Here is an 8,859-nt window from a genome sequence, read left to right on the forward strand (position 1 = left end):
AAAAAAAAAGCCCTGCACAATGTTGAATAAACATTTTCTATGAAACATGCATAAGGAATCATATTTTAATTGGAAACTCTAACCCAGTAGGAGCTCTAGAAATGAAGTCGATTACAAAAACAAAGATTTGTTTGGGCTGGCTTGTTTGCAGAACATTTAAAAAACAAAGAGGTTATGAAAAATATGAATATATTTATATTATTTGAGTTTTCTCTTACATCCCCTGTAAATAGTAGCCCATTAAGACATCCATTTGGTGTAATACAATTACCACATTAAAATTTATACAGTTGATTTAAGGATGTCTGCTAAAACTGCCAAAGCCTCCCGCTCAAACCTTCTGTCACCTTACGCTATTTAATGTGACGTGATTATCTTAACTGGTTTTGAAATTCATCTACAGATAAACAACATATTTGAATGGATTTTTTTCTTAAATAGACAATTCACATGAGATGGCAATGATAGAACTTAATTATGAAAAGACTGTAAGCAAAATGCTAACTATGGACATAACTGTTCAGTACTGGAGAACTGCCAGCCAGAAACCCTGTAATTTAAAGAAGCTTAGGTCTCCAATTTTTAGCCTAGGCTTGGCTCTTGCTATAATGACATTTTTGTGTTTATTCTATCCTATTGCTTTAAAGCCTTTCCATATGGACCGAAGGACTCCACCACACTAAGGCAAAAACAAATTCAGGAGAGACTTCGTAGTCAGTGTCGAGAAGGAAAGGACCAGGACAAAGCACTGAAACTAAATTGATCATAACGTTTCATTCTGGCCACCTAAATGATGACAGTTTCATAGACTAAAAGTAGTTATTGCTGGTTACTACAGAATACAAATGCAAAAAAAAAAAAAAAAAAAAAGATAGCAAAGTGCATAGGCCTTATGATTGGTAATTGTCTTACAGGATTTTCTGTCACAGCAAATAAGCCACATAGCCTTATGTTTGGGGAGTGAGTCTAAAATGAAGCTTGATGAAAATAAGCAAGCGTCTGTTGAACTGAGGATGCAAACCACAAGCTAAGATTCATTCTTGCAGTAAGAGTCACAACCAAGATCCAAGTTTGAGGTTTATTCAAACGCTGGAGCATTTCAGAGTTAGATCCTTGTCTTTAATTTTTCCCAGATCTACTTACAAGGGAGAATTGGTGGGAAGTATATATCTACGTGTGTACACATAAATATTCCCTAACAAACAAATTCTAGTTAGGAAAGGGTACACCCAACATGCTTATCTAAAGGAACCATTTGTTTTTGTGCACCATTAAATTGCATTGTACGTGTCTCATTACTACTTGTCATATACTGAAATGAGTTCACATTTGATGAGGAAAATGAGGAGAAATCAATCCTATTTTTCTGTTGACAATGCAGTGATCCTTCAAAAACAAAACTAAAGCAACAAAACAACCAAATAAAATATGTTGCAAAGAACATGTCACAGTAGAAAGCCAGAGGGAATGCAGCAGTGAACAGTTGTGAGCACACTTTCCACCATGCCTGGAATTACTGTGCTAATGCCCTGTTCAAGAAATACTTAAGGCCCTTTCAACAACAGTCTTTCTTAATATTCTTTGTAAAGCTAGAACCAATAAATTGAAAAAATGTAAATTATATTTCTTTAATGACAGAATACTTCATCAGTAGTTGCAGATTTCTCATTATCAAGGCAACAATTTCTCAGTGCATAAAAAAAAAATCTGAATTTAAAATCCAATTATGTCTTGAATGTTGGAAATACAGGGACAAGTACTGAAACAGTGTAACTTTCCATACCATAAGTAAAACTGAGAATATTAGACTTTGCAGCTTTACTTACTTCTAATGTTCAATTGTGTGCTTGTATGCACTGTTGCACTTCTCTTATCAAAGGACATATGGTGAAAATATATTAAGAATAGTACGCATATTCCCATTTAGAGAATAATATCATTAAAATATGAGAAAAGATAAATTATATGTGATTCTGAGGCACAGTTTCCTTTAAAAACTAAAACTTTCTTGCCATCAAGAGGAGAACATTGTTCCTTTTAGCTGCTAACTGGTAAGGATTTCTTTTGTAGGCTTTTAGAAAAATGCAGATTACATTGGCTAATTATACATAGAGATCTAGAGTCTTCTCTATTATTTCAAACAGTAGATAATGGCTTCTTAAGTAACATATGGTAAATGTGCTGAAGTATTATCATTTTTTAAAATCAAATTGAATATAAAAGGCAAATATAATTGTTCAGTGTTCAGTAATAACTAATGTGTTTGAGTGTCTACCTTACAAGAAAAAAAGTACAGATTTTTAAGTCTGAGTCTTTTGTAACGTTAAAGGTGTTTTCTGTTAAATCCTGGCCTTGTAATTATTTCAGTTGCTATACTAATTAGAAACTACTGAAAGTTTATAGTTTTATATATAATTAAACTCAAGTACAGAGAAGACTTGGAGGATCTGTAAAATGTCTGCATAGATTCAATATCCTGCATTGGGAAAATTTCCTTTTCAAATTCATCTGGAGCAGAAACTATATGTAAGAAAGTCTGAAAAAAATGAAAGTATTTCTATAAGACCATTATTTTTTATCAAACAGCTAACCTGCACAACTGTTCTTGTGGTATTCAGTGGATCAGTTTGCAAAAATGACATGCACAAGTTAGTGTGGACATTGACTAATCGTGTTTTGTGTTCTATGGACAAAAAAAAATATTCTTTTTTTTTAACAAGAGCAGTGGTGCTGTGGAAATGATTTTTTTGTCAGAGAAACTCATAAAATTTGAGCATGCTTCATTTGAAACAAATAGATAAAGAAATAGTATACAAATGTTGAAAGAAATTGCTTGCAATGTTCCTGGCAACTTTGATTTTTAGAGGAACCCTGGTATGTTCCAATTATAGTTTCATTTAAAAAAAGTTGGCCTTTGAAACTTGACATAGTTCTCGTCAACTACTAATGTCATTCTAGGTTTACTCCACAAGCTGAATATTGTGCTGATTCATAACTTGCCCTGTTCTTACATGGGCGATATGATTTCTTCCAGGTTCTTATGCTGCACTATGATGCTATAAACTAGATGCTTTCTGCAATACTGCTCTCCGCACCTGTGTTTTAGATGGCGCTGCAAAAAAAAGGTTAAAGTGTTCTTACCTTGCTTTTCTCAGCAAAGTAGAAGGGGGCAAATACTGCTCTAGCTCATGCCCGTATCCTGAAGCAGTGCTCCGTACAAGGAGAGAAACTGCTAGGCAGGGTTTTTCTCCCAGTGCTGGGCATGGAGCTGAAAAAGAACATAAATGGATAGAATGAGAATGGATAAGCAAGGGAGGAGATTCACTATCTGAAATGGAATATATGAAAAAAAGATTGGACTGCATGGAAGAAGGATTCACAGATACAGAAAGCGTGTGAATGAAGATTGAAGATTAGAGGGGGAAAAAAGAATACACGATAGTGAAAAAAAGAGAAGTGCTGACAACTCAAAATGCAAAATCTGTTACAGGTGATGCCATTAAACCTCACAAGTTCATCAAGAAAAAAGCCTTGTAACCCCTAAGAGAAAGAAGTATTGTGTACAAGAATAATATCTATCTTTCTCCTAAAGAACCAGTTGTGTTATGCAAAACAAACAAACAAAAAGAATGCCTGATCTGAGATACGTATGTATACCTCACCAAGCACGTTGCCAACTCCAGGAAACGTGGAAGGAAAACAAACAAACAAAAAAGCTGCAGTCAGCCTCAGCAGTATTCAGATTTATAAATGCCACCTATTCCTTCAACCTGCACCACAGGTTCTATATTTAAAAATGCATTTTTAATTGAACCCAGTAATCATTTCAGTTTCCATATAGGTTTGTTTGTTTTCTTTCTTCCCCCAAGACAGGGGTCTATCAGTGCTAGGTCTCTTTGAAGATTTGTCTATAGAAATCTTATTAAAAAAATAGGGTGGATTTCATTTGCAAATGCAATTTGCAAAACCCTAAATCTGAAACTTGTTCTGGAACTTGGCTTCATTACTGTTGTGCACTTAGGCAAGGATTCCCCACACAACCTCCGGCAGCGTTGGATTACCTTGAAGATACTGTAGCCATCACAAGGAACGGTTCCTTGTTCCTCATGCATTGCCAGCCTGGGCCCACACTATAGCCATTCTTAATGATGCAGGTGGTGTTTTTCGCTACTTCAGAGCCTTTCTTTCCTGTCTCTTCAAGGATCAGAATCTCTCCAGTTTAAGTGCGGGAGGAAGAAAAGGATTTCCTTGGTAGAGAAAAATTACACGCAACTGTATAGTTTCAGGCTGAGGTCATCGTCTAGGAGGAAACTCTTTTAACGATAGGTTTGTGTTTCCTTTTAAAGTCCCTAGCAGCATTTCCAAAAGCACAGGGGGAAGGGTCCTCCCCAGCGTGCCAGCCGTAGCTATTAACTCCCTTTCTGAGGCTGAAGTACCTGAGAAGTATCTTCTAAATCCTGCCCCCAATTCCTTTGGTAGAGTGATTCCTATATGGCAATGTGCCTACGATTTAAGGACAGTATTCTTGAGAATAATCTCTGGAAAAGCTTTGAGCGTGTATGGAAGATGAATCCTATTTTCTCTAGAGCAGTTTTAGTAGGACACCGTGGGGAAGGTTATTGTTGCCTTTAAATTGAGCATAAATGTGGGTGTTCAAAAATAATTCTTAGCCATCATAAAACTTACATTTAACAATTTTAATCCAACAAAAAAACTTGGTTTGTTTTGTATATTGTGTTTGGCATGCAGGGATCAGTGCAAGCACCTCTGGGGCGAAATTCAGCAGCTGTTTAATAGTGGCAGCAATGCTGCAGAACATTTTTAGGACATAAAAAGCAGAAGAATAACTTATCTAATTGAAACTGTGTGGGGAATTTAAGTAGGCAGAATGTAATTACTCAAGCTGGAAGTTGGCCATTCAAATATTGAAGCCTTTAAAGAAATGTTAATAACTATTCACAGCTTTAGGAATGTATCTTCAAATCACAATTTTAATAAGAATAAAAAAAAAGAAAATAGCATAGAAAATGTTTAGCAGCTTATGTTAGGGAAATATTGTATTAACTGTAGAGGACAAAAATGAAGGTAAATATTGAAATGCATGTGTTCTCATGGGATGAGACTTTGATGTATCAATCCTATCTCCAACTAAAGCCTCCTGCTATAAAACATAAAACTCCCACATTGAAGTATGTTTCTGTTTTGCTTTTACTATGATAAATAGCTATCACACACACAAAAAAAGAAATTTGGCATAAAATACGGATAATAAAAGATGTCTTTTAAGAAAATAACTTAGGGCAGTAGTTTTCATTTCAAAAACATACAAAATATGGAGAAGAGCTGTGGTTTGTTTTGCATAAACACTTTAAAAAATATTGTCTTCTTGATAGATTGGTTGTATGCTAGCTGTCGTATTGCGTTAGTGATTGCTAGCCAATGTGGTTGTTCCTGAAGATCAAAAAAAATTGGCAGAGTTGCAAAATAGGCCTATAATTATATCAGAAGATAATTGTAGTGTCTATTAGGTAGAACTAATTTACACTGATAATTTCTACAGAACCTTGCTCTCTTCAAAGTTTCTCTCTGAAAGATTGCAAAGCAAAATTTGTGTGTGTTATCAGGTTATTGTCAGTGATTAGAATTTTAGCAAGCCTCTTCATTAACTCTATTTCATTAAAAATTGTTTCCAAGTAATATTTTGAATGGTATTGAAAATCTGTTTCACTTCAGATGCTTAGCTGTAGTTCAGCTGGATTGCAGACAAACCCAAAGGCTGACACAGAAGCCTCCAATGGCAGTGGTGGTACTCACAACTTCCTCTGCTAGTGAGAGCCATATCTATCAGTCTTAACAGCGACAAGCAGAGGAAGTTTGTGAATTTCTCCTAGAAATGCTAGGTTATTAATACTAGCATGAGTATCTTTCATATGATACAGTGCAGTGAGATCTTTCAAGTGTGCACAGCTACCAGTTTGTCTTGAAAGCATCAGAACTGTCAGTGCACCACTGTGTCTCAGCTTATTATGGCTGAGCTGATGAACCTTCTGCTGGTCTGGTCATGTAGGGTTTGGAGATTGCTGCCTTGTGCCCCAGAATTCACTGTGAGCAGGAATCAAATTTATCTTAGGCTTAGATACAATTTAAAAACAGTAATAACAAAACACCAAAACACCACAAAAGGAAACCTAAAGAGCAAAGGGGCAGTTAAGCATGGCTGTTGGAGATCCAAAACAGTCGGCATACTGAGTAAGGTTGCCTACAGGATATAAAACAAATGCACTTTTTACATATTAGCTGAGCAGTGCTGCTTCTGCCTCATGGTGAAGATTTCAAATCAGCTTTCCAAAGTGTGCCCAAAACACTAGTCTGGAGGCTACTCTAATTGCTTGTGTTCCTGTCAAGACTGGGACTACTTACTGTACTGCCAAGAGAGCAAGATTTCAGGGGCATGGAAATGTAGTGAGTCTTGGTTTGCACCTTGTGCCAAAATGTTCTTTCCATCCAGGAAAATCCTGCCAGGTAAAAGCTGTATGCGCTCCTCTGTGCAATCATGTTCACACTGATTTTCAGTTGAAATGAAAATAAAAGAGAAGATACACTCAGCATGGAAATCAAAACAGAGAAGGCTCAATATCAGTACCTTTTTTCAACCTCATTCCCCAAAGTTGTCATCAAACTGTCATTAAATACCTTTCTAAATGCATCTCTGTTCCTGCCTGTGCAACTACTACATCCTACAAGTTTTGATTATTTCTACAGGTACATTATAGCCATATTTGAGAGAAAGTTGAGATCTCAGAAGCAGTTACAGTGGTTAGAGTTTTGCAGCTACAGATGATCACTGGAGTGAAACTGCATACCATCATGCATAAACACAACATCAGACACAGAGAAGCCAGCCTAAGAGGCCTCCTGAAAACACTTTTGCAACAGGAATACATTCAAGGAATATTTCATTTTCTGTCACATTAAACTTAACAAAAACGAGACAAAAAGGAAATATACAGAACTTACTTTTGTTATTTCTATTGGTTGTTTAACTGCTTTTATATATTTTTTTTCCTTTTATATATGGCTTAATCATCCACCTTTGTTGTAGTAAGACTCCTAAAAACAGTATATTGTGATAAATTTTATCCATTATGACATATATCCATTTGGCTTTATAAGGGCTCCATGTGATGAGTTTGACAAGCTTCCCTGATGTGACAGAGGCTCCTGCAAATGGTTTGTCAACTGAAAAGAGCAGTGGGCTTCAAAGTGCTTTAAAAAGATTAATATTTTTTCAGTTCATCATTATTGGAAAAAAGCGCACGTAGAATAATTTAGGTCAAAATTTGGCATTGATCAGAAGTAAGGCATATTTGGGAGTGAAATATATACATATATATATATGTGTGTGTGTATGATTACTTAAAGAGATGATTATTCATAAGAACAGAGTCTTGCTCAAGAAAACTGCTGTTCTTTATTTTAAAACAGAAGTAGTTTGTCTTTTTTGAGCTTGATGCAAATTTCATACTTTCCTCTCTGAGATCACTGTTTGCAACAGTTATATCAGAGAACATTGATAATAAGATAAGAACATTCATAATAGGATAACCTAGGACAGGATAATGAGTGTTTCTCAGTCACTCAGGGAGAAAGAACAAAAAACTGATTCTCATTTTGAGCTATCCTGCCTTGTCTACAGCTCAGCCATTAGTAAAGGCCTGTGCCTTAACATATTAGCATAACCTTTTCTTGTATTGTAGGTCAGAGAAAACTCCCATTTAAAATCTTCCTCATTTGTCAAGACAATTTCTCTTTTGACATAATCCAGAAGGTAGAGGCTCTTGTTTCCATATCTCTACAATTTTTGCTGGAAACAGATTACAGGAGCAGCATCCTTAGTCTTCCACATAATTATTCCCCTTCTGCCTTGCTACCAATCTTGATTTTTTGAGTGTGTCATTTAAAATGAACCACCTGCTTTTTCCTCAGGTGTAAATCCTGCATAAGACTCTCCTTAGTGGTAATCATTATAATATATTAGGCAAGACCAATAAAACAGAAAATTAATGTTTTTACGCTCCTTTGTATCTGTCCTGCAAGTCTTATATTTATAAATATATTCTTAATTAAGGTTTTATAATAATGCTGTAGGGCTTCAAGGTTGATGTGACTGCATTACTGACTAACATGAATTGTCACTGGTAATACCAGTGTTCAGAAAGATTATGGAGATTAATTTTAAACGGAGCATGTATAGCGTTACACGTGTATGCAGCTCTGAAATGAGCTAGTAGCAATAATTCTGGATAAAATCCTCCCAAGGAATTTATGTGTAGATGTGATTTATGAAAACATTCTGTAGTTATTAACAGACCATATGTTAATATTCCCCAACTGGAAATATTTAGAAATTTATGTGCTAAGTAGCAGACATTTTTTGACATTTCATTTTTTCTTACATTTATGTCATAATTAAAATAGCTTCAATACATTCTGAGCTTCAGTTATCATATAAACTGCAATCCATTGCTTTTTCTTTCCTTCAGTTGCTCTTCTGTTTATATATTTTTAATATAATGAGCATAATACTGTAAAAAAAAAAAAACCTTGCAATATTTACATTTCATTCTACAAATATGTCCAACTTATGTGCCTTATATTTAGTTTGCATACTTAGAACATTAATGAACAGCATTTGTTATCATATGAATGTTTAGTTAGTGCTGATAAAATCAGCATATGCAAGCGAGACAAATCTATGAGGGAAAAGCTGTACAGCTTGTCATAAAAAGGTTTTTTATCCTTCTTTCTTCCAATGCTGCTAAGTCAAGCCCAGTTTAAAAGAAGAAAAAAAAAAGGAGA

The sequence above is a fragment of the Meleagris gallopavo genome, chromosome 4 (genome assembly GCF_000146605.3).
Source record: "Meleagris gallopavo isolate NT-WF06-2002-E0010 breed Aviagen turkey brand Nicholas breeding stock chromosome 4, Turkey_5.1, whole genome shotgun sequence".
NCBI classification, from domain to species: Eukaryota; Metazoa; Chordata; class Aves; order Galliformes; family Phasianidae; genus Meleagris; species Meleagris gallopavo.